The sequence below is a fragment of the Lepidochelys kempii genome, chromosome 5 (assembly GCF_965140285.1).
Source record: "Lepidochelys kempii isolate rLepKem1 chromosome 5, rLepKem1.hap1, whole genome shotgun sequence".
In the NCBI taxonomy this organism is placed as follows: domain Eukaryota; kingdom Metazoa; phylum Chordata; order Testudines; family Cheloniidae; genus Lepidochelys; species Lepidochelys kempii.
In genome coordinates, this window is record NC_136384.1 from 91,766,947 (window position 1) to 91,792,405 (window position 25,459).

General features: G+C 40.3%; 1 protein-coding gene across 4 annotated transcripts in view; it reads right to left on the reverse strand.

The window, feature by feature from the left end:
- The window catches only part of NTRK2 (neurotrophic receptor tyrosine kinase 2), a 272,799-nt gene that overhangs the window by 114,149 nt on the left and 133,191 nt on the right, over positions 1 to 25,459 (reverse strand). The window lies entirely within an intron of this gene.

Genomic DNA, 25,459 nt, shown 5'->3' on the forward strand with positions numbered 1-25,459 from the left:
CAGTGCTTCACTGTGTCCCACATGAAAGAGTATAACAGAACCCAGTGTTGACCATTTGGAGTTGCATCCCTTTGACTGGTTCCTTACTTTAAAAGATCATTTTGTCTTGACCTCTTTAATATTCACTCTTTGTAGTTCAGTTTGTCTCCTGGCTTCATGCTGGACTGATATAGAATGGCCTACAGAAACAAGTCTGCAATAAGAACTTTTATGTTTTTTATATATATAAACACCAAAAGTAATCTCAACGGGCCACATTCTCTGCTGGTGTAAATGATTGCCATTTCATTGTTGCCTGTTGACACCAATAGAGAATTTGTCTCAATGGGCTTCCTTTATGACCACTACAAGGCAACCAATATTTTTGGCTCTGCAGCTAGAACTGCCTGAATTTTCCATGGATTTCTTTCCTCCTGTGTTCAGGTACTGGATCTCTTTGTCACATACACTGGTGTTCATGTCAGCAGGTGAGATCAAGTGTGAGGAAAAATGTTCTGTGGTGGGTCTGAGCTCCCTTTCTTTTTGGGGAAACTATAAACATAAGGTAGGGGTGCTCAATGTGCAGGGCATGATCTGCAGAGGGGTTGCAAACTAGTCCTTTTCCTTGCAGATAGCTTTGAAAATATTGTCGCATCAGGGGCATCTAAAGGAATGAGGCCAGAACACATTATCAAAAAGAATCCAACACACTTGAATGCAGCCAGAGCTCTCCACCGATAGTGCCCGCCTCCCCTAGAGCTGGAGACCAGTGGCTCAAAAAAACCCCAAACAACCCAAGCAAACAAACAAAACTAACCCCACCACTACCACCACCACACCACCCTGCCCCATGCAGGGGTTTTACCCTGAGAAAGGAGAAGAGCTAGAGACTCTATGATGTCTGCTAGGGACTTTGCTTTTGCGACTAATTTGGCATGGAAGATGCTGAGATCCTACAGTGATGGGCAACTGTATGAAACTCTAAGGTAAAAGAGAAATAAAAAGAGAATGCTTTGTTTCAATGGCCATTCCCCAGCTTCTCTCAAATCACCCCACCTGCACCCCAGCTGTTGGGGAGGGGAAGCCTGTTACAATATAAAGCAATTGTCACTAATGTTGACATTTTGTCTTTGTGATATTTTAAAAAAAAAAAAATCACAGGTTATTAACAGTCCTCCCTGGAATGCTGAGGGCTATTTTGGAGACCCATGACACTTCCAGCCAGGGGAAGCTTAAACAAAATATCCTAAATCAGAATGTAGGCTGCAAGATAACATTGGCTTAACACATTTGAATATCAGATCACTTGTTCATTAGGCTGTCATGACTCTCTCTTCTCCTGTTATCTCTCCTATCTCTCTACTTGATCTTTCAGCATTTGTTTGGAGGATCCTCTTCCTCCCTTCATGGCTTAGCCCTCCCCTACCTGTTATCTTGTTTACCGTACACAGCTCTCAACACCTGCTCTGTCAAGGATGCCAGCCTTTATAGCCTATTTTGTCATATTTTCCAATAGGCACCTTTGTACTTTCTCCCATGCAACCCCCTTACCCCCAATACCTGGAAAGAGCTCTTGTAATAATCTGAAAAAACATACATTAGCCTCCTTTAAATCTCTCCTTAAAACTCCCCTGTGCTGTGATGTCTGATAATTATTAGAGCCAGTAAAGTATGACTTCATGGTTGAAGTCATGTTGTTGCAACAGGGATGAATTTCGCCCATACAAGTATTATAAAGCATTCTCATGTGAAGAGAACAATTAATACAAATGAGAGAGAGGCGGTCATGCTTGCAAGTGATCCTTCTGACTCTTATGCTGATGCATCAACTCCATGGTTCCTTCATAAGATCTGGGGTGACTTCTCACCAGATCTTCCACTGGTATTGGCTCATGTTACTTCAAGCCCTTGTTTCCATAGGAAACGTAAGCAATGGCTTGCAGTCAAATCAACCTGTGTAGAGACGTATTAATGGTACTGCATTACCAGACAAGAGCAGGACATGAATGCACGTCACCACTGTAACATTTAGCTTTCTCTTGCACTGATTTTGTTCCTCTATTGATTCTTCCCTTTTTTGTGTATTTTTAAGTATTTAAATACACGGCTGTCAAAAAGCACTTACTCAAGTTTCTTTTCCCCATGAGACCCATATTTGCTGTAGATTCTATGAAGTGCTTTTTTCTTCCTGATTAACAGGCAAGATTCATGCTTCACAGAGAACAAAGCCTCAATATTTCCTGTTATTAAACTAGCACGCAAGCTCGCCAAAGCATATACCCCATGGCCGGCAGATTTACTAAACCAGTGTGCAAGCTTCTCACCAGAACATACACCCCATTTTCAGCTGACTTTTTGAATCCCTATCTCACCTTCTACTCCCTCTGTTCCATTATCCTGTAGTCACTGTTCAGCAAGGTTATCCACCCAGGTACTACACTCCCTATTCTGAATGTTCCCTCCACATATTTAAGTTCAACAAGTGCAGGCAAACTCTGAAGCAACAATGATCTCAAATAATGTTTAAGTAATTCTATTACAGTAAATAAGAGAAGAGAGCACAACAGAATACAAAGTAATAGAATTACATCAACATTATTTTATATGATTGCTGTCTTATATGCTGCACTTTGAATACAGGGAATTGAATTAAAAGGCATAAATAGACCAGAAAGAAAACTAGTGTTTAAGATACAAGACAAGTTGAACAGGTCACCCCAAATCAAACCTGTTTAGCACCACCTCAGAGGAGTGCAGCTACTTTCAGTGAATTCAGACACCATTAGAAATCTGTTCAATGTGTGATTTCAGTGGAGCTTTTTCTGTATAGATGCTTAACCTTCTACTGTACTCATGGTACTGCTCAAAGTGCTACTCCATACCATATGGCTACCCCAGCATTTATGAGGCAGTGGCAGGCCTCCTTCCTTGCCCCCCCCAGCCTAGGCTTCTAGAATTCAGAATGTGTTTCCTATCCCCCTAAATGCCTGATCCACAGAGTATGTGAGTCTGTTACCACTCCCAGCTGGAGAGCCTATTTCTTTAGCTCAAACTATAGAGATTCATGCTTTCAATTCTAGAGATCCCCAATTCAATCTAATGTTGACAAAGCCACCATATTTCCACACAGGAAATAAACATCATGGGACTGCTTTTGTTCTCTGAGTACCAGAGGGAGGTTGCCAGAGCTTTTGCTGTCAGCAGCAGCACCACCAGAGAAGAGCACATCTGAATGGTGTCATTGGCATGTCTGTTGCCACACCCCCAAATTTCACTGGCAAGCAAGCATTTGGAGGCAATATATGTTATCCCTTTTCAAAAGGTGAAGAAAGTGGCAATCAGGAGACAGTATGCATGATTCAATCCTACACAGGCACAATGCCTCCATCCATCACTTCTGAAACAGCGGATGTCCTCTACACTGGCCCCCAACATGCATAGCTCTGAGCCATAATTAGGTTCTAGACACTGGGGTTTGTGGCTCACAAGAGTTAGAGTTGGCAGGTTTATGTATTAACATAACAATTAATTTAATGTTAATTAACAAGTTTGCAGATGACATATTAATTATTGACCTGCTTTGCGCTCAGTAGCATTAAGCTTGCCCTGCATCACAGTTCTTCCGATAGGATGCACAGAGAAAAGCTTTCTAGAGCTGTGCAAAATGTTGACACTCTCATAAAAGTTTGATGAATATGCACCTGAGGTTTTTGCACAGCTGGGGAGCTGGTGAACCTCCCTTTCACACTTCCATCAGCCTATCTATTCTCCCCCTATCCACCCTCCTTGGAACCTGTCTGCTCTAAAGACATCTATCATATAGGAAGAAATGGGCTGCTCCCAGGATTGTTGAGAAGGCTGGGGTGGGATGTTTGAGATCAAGAACCCTGGAATACTGTGTGTAATTCTGGTCTCCCATGTTTAAGAAAACTGAATTCACACTGGAACAGGTGCAGAGAAGGGCTACTAGGATGATCCAAGGAATAGAAATCCTACCTTATAAGAGAAGACTCAAGGAGCGTGGCTTGTTTAGCCTAACCAAAAGAAGGCTGAGAAGAGCTATGATTGCTCTCTATAAATATATCAGAGGGATAAATACCAAGGACGGAAGGAGTTATTTAAATTAAGTGCCAATGTGGACACAAGAACAAATAGATCTAAACTGGCCATCAGCAAGGTTAGGCTCAAAATTAGATGAAAGTTTCTAACCATCAGAGGAGAAAGGTTCTGGAACAGCCTTCCAAGGGGAGCCGTGGGGGCAAAAAACCTAACTGGCTTCAAGACTGATCTTGATAAGCTTTTGGAGGGAATGGTATAATGAGGCTGCCTATAATGTCACGTAACCGATCTTCAACTGCTAGCAGCAAAAATTCCCAATGGCCGGAGATGGGACACTAGATGGGTAGGGCTCAACGGGTAGTGATCAACAACTCAATGCCTAGGGGTCAGTCCTGGGGCCAATTTTGTTCAACATCTTTAACAATGATCTGGATGATGGGATTAATTGCACACTCAACAAGTTTGCAGATGACACTAAACTGCAGGGATAAGTAGATATGCTGGAGGGTAGGGATAGGGTCCAGAGTGACAGACAAATTGGAGGATTGAGCCAAAATAAATCTGATGAGGTTCAACAAGGACAAGTGCAGAGTCCTGCACTTAGGAAAGAAGAATCCCATGTACTGCTACAGGCTGGGGACCGACTGGCTAAGCAGCAGTTCTTCAGAAAAGGACCTGGGGATTACAGTGGACAAGAAGCTGGATATGAGTCAGCAGTGTGCACTCGTTGCCAAGAAGGCCAATGGCATATTGGGCTGTATTAGTAGGAGCATTGCCAGCAGATCAAGGGAAGTGATTATTCCCCTCTATTCGGCATTGGTGAGGCCACACCTGGAGTATTGCATCCAGTTTTGGTTCCCCCACTACAGAACAGAGGTGGACAAATTGGAGACAGTCCAGTGGAGGGCAACGAAAATGATTAGGAGGCTGGGGCACATGACTTACAAGGAGAGGCTGAGGGAACTGGGGTTATTCAGTCTGCAGAAGAGTAGAGTGAGAGTGGATTTTATGCCAGCCTTCAACTACCTGAAGGGGGTTTCCAAAGAGGATGGAGCTAGGCTGTTCTCAGTGGTGGCAGATGACAGAAGAAGAAACACTGGTCTCAAGTTGCAGTGGGGGAGGCCTAGGTTGGATATTAGGAAACACTATTTCACTAGGAGGGTGGTGAAACACTGGAATCAGTTACCTAGGGAGGTGGTGGAATCTCCACCCTTATTGGTTTTTAAGGCCTGGCTTGACAAAGCCTTGGCTAGGATGATTTAGTTGGTGTTGGTTCTGCTTTGAGCAGCGGTTTGGACTAGATGACCTCCTGAGGTCTCTTCCAACCCTAATATTCTATGAGGGCTCTGAGTAACTACAGAAAATTCTTTCCCAGGTGTCTGGCTGCTAGGTCTTGCTCACATGCTCAGAGTCTAATTGACCACCATATTTGGGGTCAGGAATATATTTTCCCCCAGGTCAGAATGGCAGAAACCTTGGGGGTTTTTCTCCTTCCTCTGCAGCATAGGGCACAGGTCACTTGCAGGTTTAAACTAGTGTAACTGGTGGATTCTCTGTAACTTAAAGTGTTTAAACCATGATTGAGGACTTCAGTTACTCAGCCAGAGGTTAGGGTTCAATTTCAGAAGTGGATAGGTGAGGGTTTGTGGCCTGCAAATGTGCAACAGGTCAGACTAGATGATCACAATGGTCCCTTCTGACCTTAAAATCGATGAGTCTATGAACCAACCTGCAGGACTCAGTTCATGAACCCTACCAGAATCACACAACTCTATTTTCAGCTTTCATTTAGCTGATCCAGTTCTCATTTCATTTTACCTTTTGGCTCAGATAAGAATCAATGTATTTATTACAGTGACATAAGAGGACTAAATTGTGTTTCTCTGTTTTGCTTTGATACAGAAAAAATGCATTACAGTGACAAATTTTAATCTTTCTTATATATAATAATTTAAGTAACAGGTACTATTGAGGGTAATTAAATAAAAGCTATGTTAGTCAGCTTCACAGTATTCAATTTTCAACATTGTTAAGTGTCAAAAGTTCAGTCATGCTGATTTCAATGCAATTTCTCTAAAACACACGTTCTTCATGTCAGAAGTCTTTTTTGTTTCAAATGCTTTGACTCCTCTAAAGAATGAGGAACAAGCAATTTTAGCCATTTCCATTGACATTGACATACACAGACTGGAGCTATTCAAATCTTTTACCAGCTCTTTTGTTGCTGCTCTGAATCCAAAAGAGTCACAGCTGCATATTTGTGTTTGTTTCAGTTTTATTCCCATGTGCTGATGACAAAGGATCCCAGTTCTCTCTCTCTCTCACTCTCACTCTCACACACACACACACACACACACACACACACACCCCTCTCTCTCGGGCATCCCTGAAGTGGAAATACCTGCAAAGGGAGGTGATTAGAACTGGGGCAAATTCTGCCAGGATCTGCACACAGAGTTCACCCCAAATCACTCTAAAAGGCAAGGGGCACTTTGTTCCCTCTCCCAGGCTGAATAAATTGGGTTTTGCCTTTAGTACCTTAGTGCCTTTAGTACTTTAGTGAATCACCTGGGTCCTACCATCCACATATATGCCCCCTGTCTCTGCACTGGGTCAGGAGCATGCTGGCTAACAAGCAGCATGGCTAGCCCTGGTTTCCTACTTGAAGGGAGGTTTTCCCTGGTGCAGAAGCACTGAGGGAAAGGTAATAAAGCCTGGATCTGTATTACCTCTTTCTTGTCATTTGTCATTTCTGGTTTGTGGCTAGTGGACCACACTTATACTAGCAGCAGCTCAGATGGTGCGACCTGTACTGGAATATGAAGAATTTGTGGCCCATCATTATTGGCAGTCAAATGAAACACAGATCTGATCCTAAAGTGTAACAGGGAGATGGTGTAATAATCAATACATATATATGAGTCAGAAAGATGTAAGTATCTGGGGGAGCAGACAATGCTAAAGAAAGAAAGAAAATGATTTATCATTTTTAATACAGATCATCCAGACTATTATAGCCACCTGCAGATTTCAGTACCCAGGGAACTTGGGTAATATAACAATCGTTTTAAAATACGACACTGCAAAAATATCTGCTATGAGAATAAAAGATCAGATGGAATGTGCTTACTGGAGCCAAACAAAAAGTAATTATTCAGCTAAAATCAAATGTTTATTATTCTTCATTTCATTTTAGTAATATTAATGCAATGATTTCTTACCAATGTACTCTTCCCAACTAATCTGAATGTGAACCTTCCCTTTTCCTCTTCTGCATGTGTGTGTGTGAGAGAGAGAATTTAGGGCTGCCTGGTGAATGAGCTCCTCTATATCCACATGACAGATACAACACAGAGAGCAGCAGCAGCCGCCCAATTTTTGCAAACTGCCTTGCCACCATGTCTTAATAGTCGCCTGATAGAACTGCAGCATTTTATTTGACGTGATTAGCTGGCACGATCACAGATCATCTTCCAAATTCTGTTTAACAAACTATCGGTAACTAAATTTTGAAGAAATGCTTATTGTTAGTTGTGGTGTACTTGTTTTTAGAAATTGAACATATCATTAATAAAGTGATTTCTTTCTGCCTCAATTTATCCTTGACTGAATCATTTCTTAGATTCAAATTTACCATCCACAGGGCATTCCCACATAAGCAAAATGACCCAAACATTATTTCATGCCAAACTATAAAAGAAGCCAGTGGGGGCCAAGTGTGCCAACCATGGTGATCCCTAAATGGATGTGGACATTTGTCCACTGGGATTTGAATTAGGCCTACAACTGAGCATATATAGCAATAAGACATGATGGGAGTAAACTGTAGGATACTTGTGTATTCCTCGTATGCACTGTAGGTTTAACTACCTGAGAAGTGCCCTAGTAGTCTATTAATGCACAGCTTATAATGGATTATTGCTAGTAGACTACAGCTCATTCATTTTACAATACATTATTTTAAAACCAGCTCTGAGAAGGTATGTGCAACATATTTATAACAACATCCTTCCATTATGAAAAGTAGTTCCTAGTTAAGTATAAGAAAAATTAGTAGGAAAACATTGTAAAATGTCTTTTATTTAGTCTTTTGACTACATTTATTGTTAATTTTTTCTACCTTTGCTCTCTTTTTCTAGGTTTACTAGACTATTTGCATCCTTTCCCCCTACTCCCCTCTCCCAGAAGCCTTGCTGCCTTTTCACAGTCGTTTGTCACTCAGCAGCGAACTTCAGTTCCGTTTGTTTGATAACATATAAATCTGAAAGCTCCCAATTTAGGTTTTATAATAGAAAGAGCCTAGAAGCACCACAAACTGCTGTCTGGCACTTTGTAATGTGCAGGCAATTTAAAACTGTCATTTTTTTTCTCCTTCTGCCTTTCACTTTCCCTCTCCCCACCACACAGTGTCTAGCTCACTATTCTTCAAATTGATGCATCCCTCTCTCTGTTCCTCATTTAAAACAGTGGGTGTAGGGATTTATTTTCTCTCTGTGTACATGATGAGGTCCCCACCAAGCACCATTGGGAGTTGGTGCACAGTTGTGACAACATGAAAAAGATTCACCCAGTTACTCAGAATGTAGCTTTGTAGCTCAGTGTCCCAGCCACAGTCTAATTATTCATAATGCACCATTTCTTAATCAAATGAGCTAAAATGTTGTCTCTTTTCCTGCTTGTGAAATGTCTACAAGATTGTGACTTTTTCAAATGTAGTCTTTATAGAAAATTATTCCCAATTTTCCCCCCATTATATTGATAGCTTCTGAACAGTTTGTGCTAGTGGAAATTTGTAAGTTACATAAGTCACATGTCATTTTTTTCTATTTTGTGACACTCAACATTTGCTTTCAGCAAACATTCAAGACTGGGAGCTTAACATTCATTTTTCTATAAGCATTCACACTCGTGAAGCTCAGCTATTCAAATGCTCATAGAAAGCAAAAAGGAAATGGCTCCAAACCACAGTCAAATGAAATTTCATGTTCAAATTCAAACTAATATTTGCAAAAATTTGTTACTACTATTTATTCAGCTCTGAAAGCATCAACTTATTTTGCACAGGTGAACTAAACAATTAGTTACCAGAGCTGGAATGACTTCTAGCTAGAAGGAATGTGGACTGAATTCTAACCAGAAGCCTCTAAGTGAAAAAATCATCTATCTCCTGAGCCAACCAGTCCCCTGAGCATTCCCTGCTCTTGAAACTGGCTTGTGAAAACAGATCTAACTCTTACACTGGCGGGCAATGACATAGCTAATTATTAGCCAAATCAATAATGATAGACAAATCTAAAAGTGTTCAAAGATTCAGCTTATTGAAACCAGCCTGAATTTTGAAGACTTTTCCAAAGCCTATCAGAATCTCTTTGGTTTGGAAATCTCACAAGACTCGGATTGCTTGTGACAGTTTAAATAATTGCTGGTTTCAGCTCATGTTGAAATGCTGCAGCATCAGTCTTCAGTGTACTGCATGGGAACAAGTAGAGCAGAGTTTGGCTAAGTAGGTGCAAATAATCCTGCACAATATTTGATGCTTGAACTGTCTAACTGCAAATATCACAGAGCTTACTTGGATATGAAAACCACAGAAAAAAGAATTCCTGATGGTCCTTATATCAAACTATATATTAATGGACCCAAAGCCAGCTCATTCAGGATAATAAGCAGAGCTGAGCAAGCAATTTATTCAGTGCATTTCACTTCTTTTCCTACCTGTGAATTTTCTGTGACTCTCGCAGAATTATTCTTTATTTGAAATTAGCTACTGAATAAACTTTGGCAAATAATTTTTGGTCTTCTGAATGGTACATGAGATAGAAGCTCCTGGGTGATCAGCACATTTGAAAATCAGGCCACTTATTTAGGTGCCAAAATATGGGTTTAAGATCCTAACATTAGGCACCCAGTTTTGAGAGTCCCAGACTAAATCTTTAAGGCCCTAATCAGGAAATCATGTAAGCACGTGCTTGATTTTAGGCATGTAGGTCAGTTCCCTTTCTGAAAAGGGATAAGAACATAAGAATGGCCATACTGGGTAAAACCAATGGTCTTCCAACAGTGGCTGGTGTCAGGTGCTTCAGAGGGAGTGAATAAAACAGGGCAATTTATCAAGGGATCCATCCCCTGTTGTCCAGTCCCAGATGCTGACAGTCAGAGGTTTATGGACACCCAGAGCATGGGGCTGTATCCCTGACCATCTTAGCTAATAGCCATGAATTTACCTAATTCTTTTTTTAATCCAGCTCTATTTTTTGCCTTCACAACATCCTCTGGCAATAAGTTAGACAGATAGGCTGAGAATTGTATGAAGAAGTGCTTCCTTATGTTTATTCTAAACCCGCTGCCTATTAATTTCACTGGGTGAGCCTTGATTTGTGTGTTATGTGAAGAGATAAATAACGCTTCCTTATTCACTTTCTCCACATTCTTCCCCAACATATCGTGTTCATCTATGGGTCTGATAATTATGTTCTTTAGTATAGTCTCAACCTATTAGACTGGTACTGAAGTTAGGCTTACCAGCCTATAATTGCCAGGGTTGACTCTTGAGCCTTTTAAAAAAAATCAGTGTTACATTAGCTATCCTCCAGTCACCTGTTACAGAGGCTTATTTAAGTGATAGGATACATACCACGGTTAGTAGTTCTGCAATTTCATATTTGCGTTCCTTCAGAGCTCTTGGGTTAATACAGTCTGTTCCTGGTGACTTCTTATTGTTTAATTTATCAATTTGTTCCAAAACCTTCTATACTGACACCTCAATCTACGATAGTTCCTCAGATTTGTCATCTTAGAAGACTGGCTCAGCTGTGGGACTCTCCCTCACACCCTTTGCACTGAAAACCAATACAAAGAATTCATTTAGCTTCTCCTCAATGACCTTGTCTTCCTTGAGTGTTCCCTTAGCATCTTGATCATCCAGTGGCCCCACTGATTGTTTGGCAGTCTTCCTGCTTCTGATGTACTTTAAAAAATGTTTGCTGTTGGTTTTATGCCATTTGCTAGTTGCTCTTCAAAATCTTTTTTGGACTGTCTAATTATACTTGACTTGCCGGAGTTTATACTTCTTCCTATTTTCCTCACTAGGATTTGATTTCTAACTTTTGAAGGATGTATTTTGTCTCTAACAGCCTCTTTTACACGGTTGTTTATCATGGTGGCAATTTTTTTTGGTCCTCTTTCTGGTTTTTTTTGTTTGTTTATGCTTAGGGTATACATAATAATTAGCTATGTCATTGCCCGCCAGTGTAAGAGTTAGATCTGTTTTCACAAGCCAGTTTCAAGAGCAGGGAATGCTCAGGGGACTGGTTGGCTCAGGAGATAGATGATTTTTTCACTTAGAGGCTTCTGGTTAGAATTCAGTCCACATTCCTTCTAGCTAGAAGTCATTCCAGCTCTGGTAACTAATTGTTTAGTTCACCTGTGCAAAATAAGTTGATGCTTTCAGAGCTGAATAAATAGTAGTAACAAATTTTTGCAAATATTAGTTTGAATTTGAACATGAAATTTCATTTGACTGTGGTTTGGAGCCATTTCCTTTTTGCTTTCTATGAGCATTTGAATAGCTGAGCTTCACGAGTGTGAATGCTTCAATTATTGTGTTTTTTTCAAAGTTTCTATGCAACTTGCAGGCATTTCACGCTTGTGACTGTTCGTTTTAATTTCTGATTAATTAGCCTCCTCATTTTTGTGTAGTTCCCCTTTTTGAATTTATATGCTACTGAGGTGGGTTTCTTATTTTCTCCCCTACAAGGATGATAAATTTAATTATGTTATGGTCACTATTATTGAATGATTTGGCTTTTTTCACCTCTTGGACCAGATCCTGGGTGTCACTTCAGACTAACTCAAGAAGTGCCTCTCCCCTTGTGGGTTCCAGGACTAGCTGCTCCAAGAAACGGTCATTAATGTTGTCTAGAAATCATAGAATCATAGAACTGGAAGGGACCTCGAGAGGTCATCTAGTCCAGTCCCCTGCACTCAAGGCAGGACTAAGTATTATCTAGACCATCCCTGAGAGGTGTTTGTCCAACTTGCTCTTATGTTATCTTGGCATCCCGTCCTGAGGTGACATGTTACCAGTCAATAGGGAGATAGTGGAAATCCCCCATTATTACTACATTTTCTGTTTTTTAGCCTCTCTAATCTCCCTGAGCATTTTACATTTTACAAACATTTTACGATCAGATGGTTGGTAGTATATTCCTACTGCTATACTCTTAGCTCTGGTCTACACTATAGAGTTAGGGTGATGTAAGGCAGCTTACATTGACCTAATTCTGTAACCATCTACACTAATATGTAGCTCCCACCCACTATGTCGACTTAACTCCACCTCTGCGAGAGGCGTAGCACTTAAGTCGACGTAGTAAGGTCAATGCAGTGTCAGTGTAGACCCTATGTTGCTTACATCGACTGTTGCTGCCTTTCAGAAGCCATCCTACAATGCCCCCCACTGACAGTTAAATGGGTGCAAGTCACCTGGTGAGGACGTGCACCACCAACACAAGCAGCGTAGTGTGGACATGCAAAAGCGATTTAATTTCTGCAGTGTCTGTACATCAGTGTAACTTAGGTCAACTTAAATTTGTAGTGTAGACTTACCTTATTATTCTAGCATGGAATTTCTATCAAATGGAGATTCTATGGTACTGTTTGATTCATTTAAAATCTTCACAATATTTGACACTATGCTTCTTTCACATGTAGTGCCACTCCCACAACAGTGCAACCTATTCTGTTATTTCTATATATTTTGTACATCATATTACGGTGTGCCATTGATTATCATTGTTCCATTAAGTCTGTGATGCCTATTTTATCAATAATCTCATTTAATACCAGGCACTCAAGTTCACCTATCTTAGTACTTAGACTTCTTGCATTTGTATACAAGCACTTATAAAATTTCTTAATATTTAGTTGTCTTCCTTCACGTAATATAATTGAATTGGACTATTTTTTTTCTTAGACTTTGTCTCTTCAGTTCCTACCTGTACTTTATCAACTTCTATCCTCTCCTCTTTGCTAGGATATAGAGTTTCCTCTTTAAAAAATTCTTCCCTAAGGGATGTGTCTGTCTGAACCATGTGCTCCTCCACATCTGTTCCCCCAGCTCTTAGTCTAAAAACCCTTTTACAACCTTTTTAATTTTACATGCCAGAAATCTGGTTCTGTTTTGGTTTAGGTGGAGCTCATCCTTCCTGAACAGGCTCCTCCTTTCCCCAAAGGTTCCCCAGTTCCTAATAAACCTAAATCCCTCCTCTTTACACCATCATCTCATCCATGCATTGAGACCCTGCATTTCTGCCTACTAACTGACCATGTGCATGGAACTGCAAGCATTTCAGAGAATTCTGGACTTTAATCTCTTTCCTAGTATCCTAAATTTAGCCTCCAGACATCTCTCCTACCTTTCTCTATGTCACTGGTATCTACATGTACCATGACTACCACATCCTCTCCAGCACTGCACATAAGTCTGTCTAGATGTCTTGAGAGGTCCACAGCCTTTGCATCCAGCAGATGATTCACCATGCGGTTCACCCAGTCATCACAAATCCAACTACCTATATTTTAATAATCAAATCCCCCATTACTATTACCTATCTCTTCACAATAACTGGGGTTCCCTCCCCCAGAGGGATATCCTCAGTGTGACATAAGCTGGAAGGAGGGTCTCAACTATGGGTCCCTCAGCTCCAGCTTGATGTTCTACTTCCTGAGACTTCCATCCTCCTCAACAGCACAGAGGCAGTCATTCTGGGGTTGGGACTGCTCTACCGTGTCCCAGAAAGTTTTGTCTATATACCTCTCTGTCTCCTTTAGCTCATCCAGTTCACTCTGGTCTCAAGAGCCTGAATTCAGTTTGTGAGGGCCATGAGTTGCTTGCACTGAACACACACTTATGACACCTGACCACAAGGCAGATAATCACCCATGCTGCATTCAATGCAATAAACTGGAAACTCTGCTGCTGGAATTCTGCCACCAATATTGTTACTCTTGTAGAGTTTTTTGTTTATTTGTTCTTTATGTGTGCTTTGTTCGTTTTTTCTTTGGGGCTGGGGGTGGAGTTTTGGCCTAAGTTTAGATAATGTTATTAGATGCATCTGGCTCTCACGCGCGGTCTCTAAACTCCCTTGCAAAACTCCGATTAGCTGCTCCTGTTTGCTAGCTCCCCGGCCACTTACAAGCTGGCTTTCCAAACCGCTTTCTGACACCAGCAACTCAAATCATACGTGTCAGATCTACCCTTAGATTTTTCTTTAAAACAGTAGCTATCTTTAGTTATTTTATACTGAGAGCCCACTGGACGGTGGTCAAATTACTACACTCAAGCCTGATTTTCCTATCACGTCCACGAGTTATTCACAGATGTAGTTCCACAAGACCAACAGAGCCACTACTGGGATGCTCTGGTGAAGAGAGAGGAGAATCAGGGCCTCTGTTCCCAGAGGCTGGGAAGGACAGCGTAAGCAAAGTCACAAATGCCTGGAGCCTGATCCTTCTAAGGTAAATAAAATGTATCACACAGCACTGGAGACCTCATTAGTTCATAGTTGTGTGTTTTTATTTTATTTAGGATTTCTGATCAAACCTTACTGTGCTGAAGGTCTCATATCAACTGTCACGAAGTGAGCCATACTAATAAACCAGTTCATATTTGCATGGTTTACAACGAGGCTATGATTTGTTAAATACCATCCCACTAAAAGAGTTAAAGCAGCAATAAATGATCATATTTTATCCCAGTTTATGTTAAATTACTTAGCAGTAGTGAAACTGGTTCCTTTTCTGTCTCTGTTGCAGTAGCCATTTCAGTGGCTTCCTGTACAAGTGTTCTCCCTAGAGTACTCAGAAACTATAGATTTACTTTCTACATCAGTGATGAGTTCCCTGCATAGAAATTTCTGTCAGCCTGCAACAGCCTCAATTCTGAAAACATTTCCTTGTGTACAGCAATCCTGAATGGCTGCAGAGTTCCACAAGGTAGCCATGGGAATCACCTCTCCATCGTCCCACGGGTGACCTGTATCATCATTACCCTCCAATACTCAAAACTCACACCGGCAGCTGGTGCTTCTGTGATTTTGCAAGAAACTGAACAGACAAATAAACAACACTTGCTTCAGTGTGGCATTTAGATCATGCCCCAGTAAATATTTTTGGTCTCTGTTTAAAAAAAGAATTCTAATGCTTTTTTTGTCTGCAATGTTTGGACAAGTATTCCACCCTATATGCCCCAGGATAAAAAATAAAGTGGGATTGGCTCAGAGAGTCATATTTCTTGTTTCCACAAGCACAGTGCTCACTTACAATGGAGTCATCACACCCTGAAAATGCTCTGCAAATGCAGATCTGAAAATTATTCCAGCTGATTTGCGGGCATAAGTCGTTGAAATACACCCCACTGGCTGACACCCTGAGGCCCAGGGCTACGACGTCCAGATCCATGTCCTGGTCGTGGGAGCCCTGGGTGTGTGGGACCCCCACAACAAGCTGGTGCTGAGAGCGTGCAGAGTCGGTTGGCGCTCTGCCTGTCTCATGAGACAGCTCATGGTGTCCGACACCATCAGGTGGTCCAGAGACATCTACCTGGAGCACATCACGGGACACCGTCAGTACGAATAAACAAGAATGCTGGTCATGGAAATAACCCACTTCCCTCCCTGATGAGCCAAGGGACACACCCCACCCATGTACCTATTCGCTACACCAATAGTGACTTGGACTCTAAATACATTCTATGGGTGGCATACCCGAGATCACTTATTCACTGACGCTTTAAAAACTCCCGGACCCCAATCTAGGTCTATGCTGCTTATGTACTACGTATGTATCTTGTGAACCTTGTAACCGATACTTGTAATCTCTCATAACTCAAGCCTGACCCCAGATGTACAGTACCTTCCTTCTTAACTTGTGTAAACTTGATTTTAAACATTAACTTTAATAAAAGTTTTTAAATTTGCTTTGTCCCTTCATTTTCACTTAACTTCAGCCTATTTCCATGGCCTGGCCCAGTGCTGTGAGCCACAACACTGAATGATAAGTTCAAAGAATCAAGCCATAATGGTAATCTACTTCACCCTCGCTGTTGCTGTTTGGAGCCAACTTCTCCCCCACCACACCATCTTTCAGCTCCTCTCAGACCCATTCCGACCACATCTCTCCTCACTTCCAAAAAATCTCACTCGTGCTACAGTCAGCTGCCCCAGATGTACCGGTATGATGGCAGCCGTAACACGGTCAAGATTCCAATGGCCTCTGATTTTTAACTAGAGATGATCAGAAAACAGAAAGAATGTCCTGAAACATTTTAGAATTTCATTGTTTCCATTTTTCAGGGCTCAAAATGAAACAATTTTTCATTTCTCAAAATGTTTTGTGAAATACTTTTACAATTACTCCCATGCTGCTCGATACCTTTGGCAAGAGTCCCATGGCTATGCCAACTTCTCCCACTTGGTTCTCTTGGCTCTGAAAATGTCCTCTTTCTTTCTAAAGAGCTGTACAGCTCCTTCCCTGATCAACTGCCAATATCAACTTCTCCCCAACTTTGTCCAGCATCCTTCCTCTTCTCTGTCTCTTTCAAATTGCTTCTTAGAATGTAAGCTCTTTGGGGCAGGACCATCTCTTCCTGTCATCCTGCACAGCACCTAGCACAATAGGTCATGATCCTGAGTGGGGCCTCTTGGGCTGATGCAAAAAAACATTAAATAATTGTAATATACATTAATGGAATTTTATCTGTTTAAGTATTCCATCACTGCCTCTTCTACCAAAGGTCTGATCATGGCCGTTTCTTAGAAACATATTAATCAAACAGACCACATTCACATGGAAATGCAAATACTGTGTATGTGCACGACTAGATCTGTCGGGGTGATTCCTAGCTTGAGAAGACATAGTCCTACTAGCTCTCAGTAAGCTAGAGCACTAACAGTAGCAGCATAGCCATGGCAGCATGGGCAGTGGCAGGAGAGACTAGCAGCCCCATGTACAAACCCTCCTGAACCCTGTGGGTACATACTTGGGTGGCTAGCCCGAGCTGCTGCCTGCGCTACCATTTTTGCGTGGTAGCTTGATGAGAGCTAGAGCAACTGTGTCTCCTCCAACCGGCAATCACATCCCCACCTCCATGTGTAGACATACACATTGACAAGCAGGAACTGGTGAAGAAGATGCTAACATGATCTTAGTCTCAGCCCTTAAAGGTTGGTAATCTAATACAGCAACACAATATTTTTGTAGTGGTATGTGAATTTGATTTATCATGAGAGCATTAGCACTGACAGAAGCAAAAACACAGCGCTAACTTCCCCAACTAGTGCATCTCTGTACTGACCTGCAATAACAAGCTGCAGAGCCTGACAATCATACCAGACTATACAAGATCACAAACCTTCTTTTCACTTGCCTCAGTTCAAGATTTAAAACTGTAACGGCTACCTACAAACTCACTATGAGTCTCAGAGGGATAGATTTCAGAAGATGTGCCCATGTATTTCCACATAAACTAGGCATGCAATTCTGTGTGTATGTACACAAATACCGTACTTCCACATGCCCACCACATTTTAGTGCATGGACATTGCCACGTAGGCACACACTAGTGACAGAGGCCAACAAACGTATAATGAATTAAAAAAAAATTCAAAATTCTAGGATTTTAATCATTTGATTCAATCTTGGAAAAGGGCCAATTTTCACGGATTATTTTACTATGGTACATGAATTTTCTGAGCATTTTTTTAGCCAAGTTATCCTTTGCACCAAACACATTGTTATATTTCATGTACACCATTTTTCATTCAAAAATTGCTTATTAATCCAAATTGCAAATAAAATAGTTTTAGGAGAGAGGAAGGAAGGAAAAATGAAACAAAAAATTGAGTGTGAAGCTGCATGAAAGAAAACAGTGACATGGAAAGAATGTATGTGAAGTGCCCGATTCTCCTACCCAGAACGTAAATCAAGAATCACAAAGGTCTAAATAAGCATAAATGATAGCAGAATCAGACCCACGCTCTTTTTATTAAGCGTGATTATATACTTTTGGTAAACAAAGTTTTATATTGCTGTGCCGGTGAAAGGGAACATCTCAAATATATGATTATACATGAATTATGTATTATGAATTATGAACATGAATTATGTTAGAAATGGGTTAAAATAATGGATCTATATTATTCCAAAAATACAGTGCCAAAAGGTAATTACAGATATTTGTATCACAGTTATAAAGAGTGTCAGTTTCACGTCTACATAATGTTTAAGTGAAAATCCATAAAATCCATCCTTCTTTCTTGCTGAGAAATTAATATAGGATTAAACCCTGAAATTCCTACTTTCTTCATGCCCAGGCAACACTTCTATCCACTTCATTGGGAGTTTTGCCAGAATGGGGATTAAAGAATAGATGATTTGGCGCATAGCACCAGTGATGTATAATCTGTGTCATCTATCCGGCTATCTATCCAGGTTCTTAAAATGGCACTGGCTAGAACTGTAAAGATTAGCAAAAGCCTGATCCTTCACTGCTCTTTCATTCACACAATTACCATGGGCTCCAGTGGGAGTTACGCACATGTGGGGACTGTAGAACTAGGGAATGTGGTTTTCACTTGTCTGTGAATTCAAGTTGTGCCCTCAGGTCAATAGGTTCTACTCACCTCTCCACTCTAAGGCACACAGGAGCAGAATGAGTAAAGAGGGGTGAAAAAGAAACCCATGACACCAGAGTGATGGGGGTTAAATAGAGGCAATGCAACATGCTGCACCCTCTCTGAAACCCATGCCTCTGCAGTGCTGGGAGCATGCCTGGGCATGTGCTCCTTCAAAAAGCTTTAAATAAGGCTCTGAGCCTGAACACACAGACTTAGGAGGAGGAGGAGGAGGAGGAGGTCTGGTAGGAAGTAGCAATGGCATCAAGGCTTCTTTAGGCTCTTTCCTGGGGGAATGGAATCCAGCAACTAACAGAGAGGAACCACTGGTTTCAGAGTAACAGCCGTGTTAGTCTGTATTCGCAAAAAGAAAAGGAGGACTTGTGGCACCTTAGAGACTAACCAATTTATTTGAGCATGAGCTTTCGTGAGCTACAGCTCACCTCATCGGATGCATACCGTGGAAACTGCAGCAGACTTTATTCCCTGGGGATGTGCCAGGTTCTAAAGGGTGGTACATTGCATTCCCCATGACTCCTTGCGTACTCTAGGTTTTGCAGGTTGCTCCCACTACACCATTCCATGCTGTCACTAATCCTGCATTGCTTACAAGAATGCATCAAGAACTCAACAAGTGCTAATTCATGGATGGTTTTCCCTTCCTGTAAGTTTTCTATGGGAAGAAGGGGTCAGATTTAGACCACGGGAGCCCTGCCCACAAAACTGTATCAACTCTTCACATACCAGGGGCCATATTCTCAACTTCTGTATAGTGTTGCAACCCAACTAAAAAGTCAATGGAACTATGTCAGTTTACACCAGCTGAGGATCTTGTCTGAAGAATTTTTCCAGAAGTTCGCAATTTGTTTGCAAAAATCTACTCCTGGGCTGAAAAATTGTCATATAGGAGAATGAAGATAGAGAGATTAACACATCTATCGACATTTTAAAGAGGATAACAAAACAGATGCCACTTTATGTTCCTATAAATAAAGCAAAACTTCATTTCAAGAATGGGACTGATGCAATTTTTTGATATTTTATGTTGCAAGTTATGCCATTTTGGCTTTTTTTGAAACAGCAATTATTGTTAGAAAATGAATTACTGTTCATACTCAGTAATAGTTTTTCATAAAAACCATATTTGTGTTCACCACAATAACTTGCATAGTAATAATCAATATAATAGTAAACATAGATTTACAAATCAGACCAAAGTAGTTATGGTCTTTGAGTTCAACAGTGTCTTCTGAACAGATATATACACTATAATGTATACCATATAAATTCATCACCTAACAGCCCAGAATGGAACTGGTTTACTAGGTCCTTTAATTTGTTTAAACAAACACATTTTAAAATGTGCATAAATCACTATTTTACAAATGAACTGAAAAACTTCTCTAAATGATTTTTTACGCAGCAAAAAAATCAAACTAAAATTAAATTAAAATCCTTTTATAATGTTGTAAAGGTTTTGACTAGTATTGAGTGAACACTGCAAAAAAAGATTAACAGATTCTAAGGCCAGAGAGTACCTTTGTGATCATTTAGTCTGATCTTGTGCATAACACAGGCCACAGAACTTTCCCAAAATAATTCCTGGAGCAGATCTTTTAGGGAAAACATCCAATCTTGATTTAAAAATTGTCAATAAGGACAAATCCACCACATATCTTGACAAATTGTTCCAAAGGCTAATTACTCTCAGCATTTACACTTTATTTCCAGTCTGAATGAAACACAAGCTTCAATTTAAAATTAATTTGCTTGATTTTGTTAGCATCCCCTTTGTGTTCAATTTTACAGCCACTTAGCACAAGTGTAAATGATGACAAAGTGCAAGGAAGTGAAGAAAATTTCAGATCAGTAAGTGAGAGTGGATATATTTTATTCAGGAGGGGACACTCACTGATACTGCACAGAGACATCCCTCTCCAGAGCCCGGAGGCAGAGGAAATTAAGGGTACATATACACTGCAATAAAACACCCTCAGCTGGCCCACATCAGCTGATTCAGGCTAGTAGGGCTTGGGCTTTGGGGCTATAAAGTTACAGTGTAGATGTTTAGGCTCAGGATGGAGCATGGGCTCTGGGATCCTTTTCCCTTACGGGGTCTCCAGGCTCTAGCCCAAGCCCAGTTGTCTACACTGCAATTTTATAGCCCCACAGCCCGAGCCTGTGAGCCCAAGTCAGCTGATGCAGGCCAGCCATGGGTGTTTCACTGCAGCACAGACATGCTCTTAGTGAGCCAGACAAGGATCAGACTGCAGCCAGGACCACACAGGCAGACACAATCCCTTTGTGTCAATAACTCTGATGACAAAATCATAGACAAATAAATTCTGTTGGTTTATTTTATGAAATGTTGCTTGACACAGCCAGGAGCCTGAGCCATGGCACTGAGGTCACTAAATAAGCCAGACAGGGATCTGACCAGACTCTTTGCAAAAGGAACTTCAATATGCATATGGTGTTCCTTACTGTGGATATTATGGGGCAAAATTATATCTGAAACCTCCATTAAGCAAATACGCCTTACAGAAGCCTAATTTTTGTTGAAATCATAGCTCAGACAAGACCCGTGTGTCCCAGAAAGGAAAAGTTTTAACATTTTTCTGAGATTCCCTTATGCAGTCTAGCTTGCTACACTACCTCTCCCTGAGGCATTCAAACCATTAGTAGTTAGAGGGATGACAGGATAATTCAATCTCCATGCCTATACAGTCCCTGACCTTTCTAGCCAGACTCCCAGTGAGATACCCTTTTCTGGCATGAACACCTGTCCACTTGAGATCATTCATGATCCAAACAATATCACACAGGCTAGCAAAGAGTCATCAGATAACTAGAAGTTTCAGTCACTTCCATCCTTGGTGGAATTCAGACCAGTAAGGCAGAGGTAAAAGTTATAGATCCCTAAACCACAAGTCACCTCAAATCACTATATTTGGAAATGGGGTCTCCTAGGAGCGCGGATTTCAACATCTGCAAGTTAAAAGGCTACACAGTCCTGATAAAAAGCAACAATTCAGCCACGATTTCAAAGCATTACATTTTTATGGCAAGAGTACAGGTTTATTCATACAAACATATGAAAAGGAGATAAGGGATGGAAAGCTGGGATCCTCTTCAAAGGGAAAAAATACAATTACACATGAACATTTCTTTCCAGAGAAAGAAACATGATTTTTATACCATCCTAACAAAATGATTGAGAACTCTTTGCCTAAAATAGGCTATGGGAACTTTCAACGGGGAACCCATGCTGATGTATGAGAAGCAATGACTGCATTAGTACACACGAGAAGACGACTGGCCTGAGAATATTCCACTTCAAGAAATTTATATGAAATGACTGCCATTGTTATTCTATGCAGGAAATGATCTAGGAACTTACTGCAGAGCTATCTGAACTTACCTGATTTTGGTTAGTATTCTTTTACACAAATGGACCTTGAATCAGTGATGTCTGCATTTCTTGGTGGGTTTCTTCACTTTTCTTATGACCAATATATTAAAAATTAGAGAAGAAAAAATTAAGAAAATCCTCCTCTTCCTCCCTCCAAAATAAAAGGTAGAGATCATTGATCATCCATTCATATTTTTTTCAGGTTTAGGGCTGGCTGTTAGAAAAAGAGCGAGGACTGACAAATTTATTAATTTAGTCAATACAGGTCTGATTGTCCTGTCGGTTGCACTGATGTATTATTAATTATTTGTACGGCACTAGCCTGGGGAGCCTTAGTCACAGACCAGGATCTCATTGTGCTAGGCCCTGTAAAAAACACAGAGCAAAAAGATGGTCCCTGCCCCGAAGGAGTGCTTAATCCAAGTACCGTACCTCTAAATTATATCACAGATGTAACGCCATAGATTGCAGTGAAGTTACTTCTGGTTTAACAAAAGGTATAATGAAGAGGGAAATTAGGCCCATAGAACAGGATCTCTCTTCATATATAGTGCACCTAACTGGAAAACCATTCAATACATTGAGCAATCGTGTCCAACAGCCCACAGTAGCCAATGGAAGTCTTCCATTGATTTCACTAGGGACTGGTCCTCTGTCGATATGCCCAGTTGCAAGCCAACGTGCGCAGACCATCAGAGAATAGAATTAAGAGTTTTCCCTTCACGTTTCTATTTTATCACTCATATGTCAGGCAACATGAACTGGTTTGAAGTTCAGACCCATTAATTCAGTCTAATTTACATTTTGTGTTTATAAAAATATACAGGTCTGAATAGAACATAGTATGTATGTGTGTGTGTGTCCATGGAATTGTCTCAGCAGTTGCTAGGTGTTTAGTACAAGAGAACCTGAGTGAATCTCCCTCTCATTCCTCTGCATATTGGCTAGGCATAATCCTATAGGGAAGTGCAGACATGGCTCACCCTCTTAGCTACTGAAGAAGGGCAGGAAGGGTTGAAGTAAGCAAGGGGTCCTGACCTCCTCTCGGAAATGGATGAAGTCTCCATGCTGATTCATACAGATCTGTCATTGGCCTCAATGCTCTGGAGAATGAGGCTGTGTTAATAAATCTGCTAACCCTTGCAGGGGTAGATGGAGCTCCTCTTGAACGGAGTTATGCTCCTTACTTTCTTGAGTCATTCCAGAGTATTTCTGAGAAATTGCTCATCTGTCCCCAAGGAGTTTCACCCTTTATATTTAATAGGGGCTATTAGGCGGGTCAGTGAGAAAATATGGCCTGAGGCGTGGATCATGATACTCATCTCTACATCTTCATTTCATCAGAACAAATATTGGAAATTTTATCAGCTCCCTTGATAGAAGGGTATGCCTGCTTTTTGGTTACTCAGGATCACAACACAGGCATCATATTGAATCCTCTGTTGCTTCTGGATGCACAGACAACAGTAACTCCCATGAGTGATTTGTATCATCTTCATTTGGCAAGAAAGAATGGAAATAGATGATGTGACCTATTCTTCTAGAGATAGGTCTTGCCACACTTATCCATCTTGAGGTTGCATTACTGCAATGCACTCTATCTGAGGTTTTAACTAAGACTGTATTGATTAAGGTTGTTGCTTATAACTGGAATTGTATGTAAAGTTTACGATCATGAAGCATGCAGGCACAATGAAATCACTGGGGGCTATGAGAACAAGGTCTGAATCACCAAAATAAGGTAAAGTAGTGAGTTACAGGGGAGGTACCAGCCTAACAAGCAAGTTACTTTTATGCAGCTACTTTGCAGCTAGCACAGCAAGTTATTCATACCAAAGGCAGCATCAACTTGTGATCAATCATTAGATCTAACGCAAAAGCATTTCCTCTCCTGTTTCAAATTGCCTTTCTATGTTTTGTTTGTTTATTTGTTTGTTGAGGTATTTTGTGAAGTTTAGAAGCAAAGTCTTTATCCATTTCTTGCAATCTTTATAGGATTTTTAAATGCAGCTTTATATTTTGGGATGGATTGCATTTTTTTAAACACTTTGCTCTCTGTTTGTTTGTGCACTTCATCAATATTCCATCGTCTTGGTCATTAAAGAGTTTATCTGACAATGTGGATGCTAAAAGTTTGAATAGTAAACCTTAAGCAAAACTAATTTTTTTTACTATCATGACTCCAAAATGTTTTCTCAGCTTCAGCGCCCCAGTTCCAATACATTTGCATTAGCAATTTATGTATATTTTATTTACTTTAACAATTAACAAATTTTTGCCTCAAAAGGTCTTTCATCAGAATAATCTGAACATCTAAGCTTAGAAGTTTTTGACTTTTTGGGCCCAATTCGGTAGTCCTATGACACGAAACACTGCCAAACTCAGAACTGCAAGATTTGCTCTGTGTGTGTGTGTATTTGAGCTACAGCCTATTAATCCTTGTGATTATTAACACAATGTAGGAATAAAGCATCAGTTACTGTACATGGACAGTGATGGTATTTCATTCCTTCCCTATATTCAACAATAGGGAATTAAACCAAAAAAAAAAAATCTATGAACTTGACAGTTTATTCTTGCACTATGTTCAAAATGAAGAAATTAAATGGCACTATCAAAAACAATTATTCATATAACATGTACTGGTAAAAATTTTGAATGTGTGCAGTTTATGTTTGTGTCTAATCCCCTCTCTTATAATTTTTCTTTATAAGAACCTTCTTTTTAAAAGAAATAACTATTAAGATATAATTCATATATATATAAAAGGAATCATTGCTTGTCTTTTTACCGTCATCTTGGATTATTAAACTTTAAATAACTGAAAAAGTTTAAATCTCTTTTTACTACTTATCCTGCTTGTTTACTTTCTTCACTCATCTTGGACAATGTAAATGGTCAGTTTCACTTTTGTTTCTTGTCTGTTTCACTTTTTCATTCTCCTCCCTAGATGGTACATTTCTTTTGAGTTTGGGACAAGCCCTACAGCAAAATATTGCATGGCAAAACCCTAACACTTTTCACTCATTTTCACTTCATTAAAACATTTCTATACATATTACATTTTATTACCCTCTGATCCTCCCTTTAAAAAAAAAAAAAGCCACCGTATATTTTGGATCTAAACTAATATGGACAATATCCCTTTGAATTACAATAGTAGAAAGTTATATATAAAGCCTTTTAAAATATATGAATGGGCCTTTCATCAGGCTCATTTCTTTTGGATGATGAAGCTCCATTATGTTGTCTGCAATAGCACATTTTACTGAGAAAGCATCTGTGTATAATATGCTATCTGACATAGTCACCATGCCAACTTTAAGAAAAATTAGTC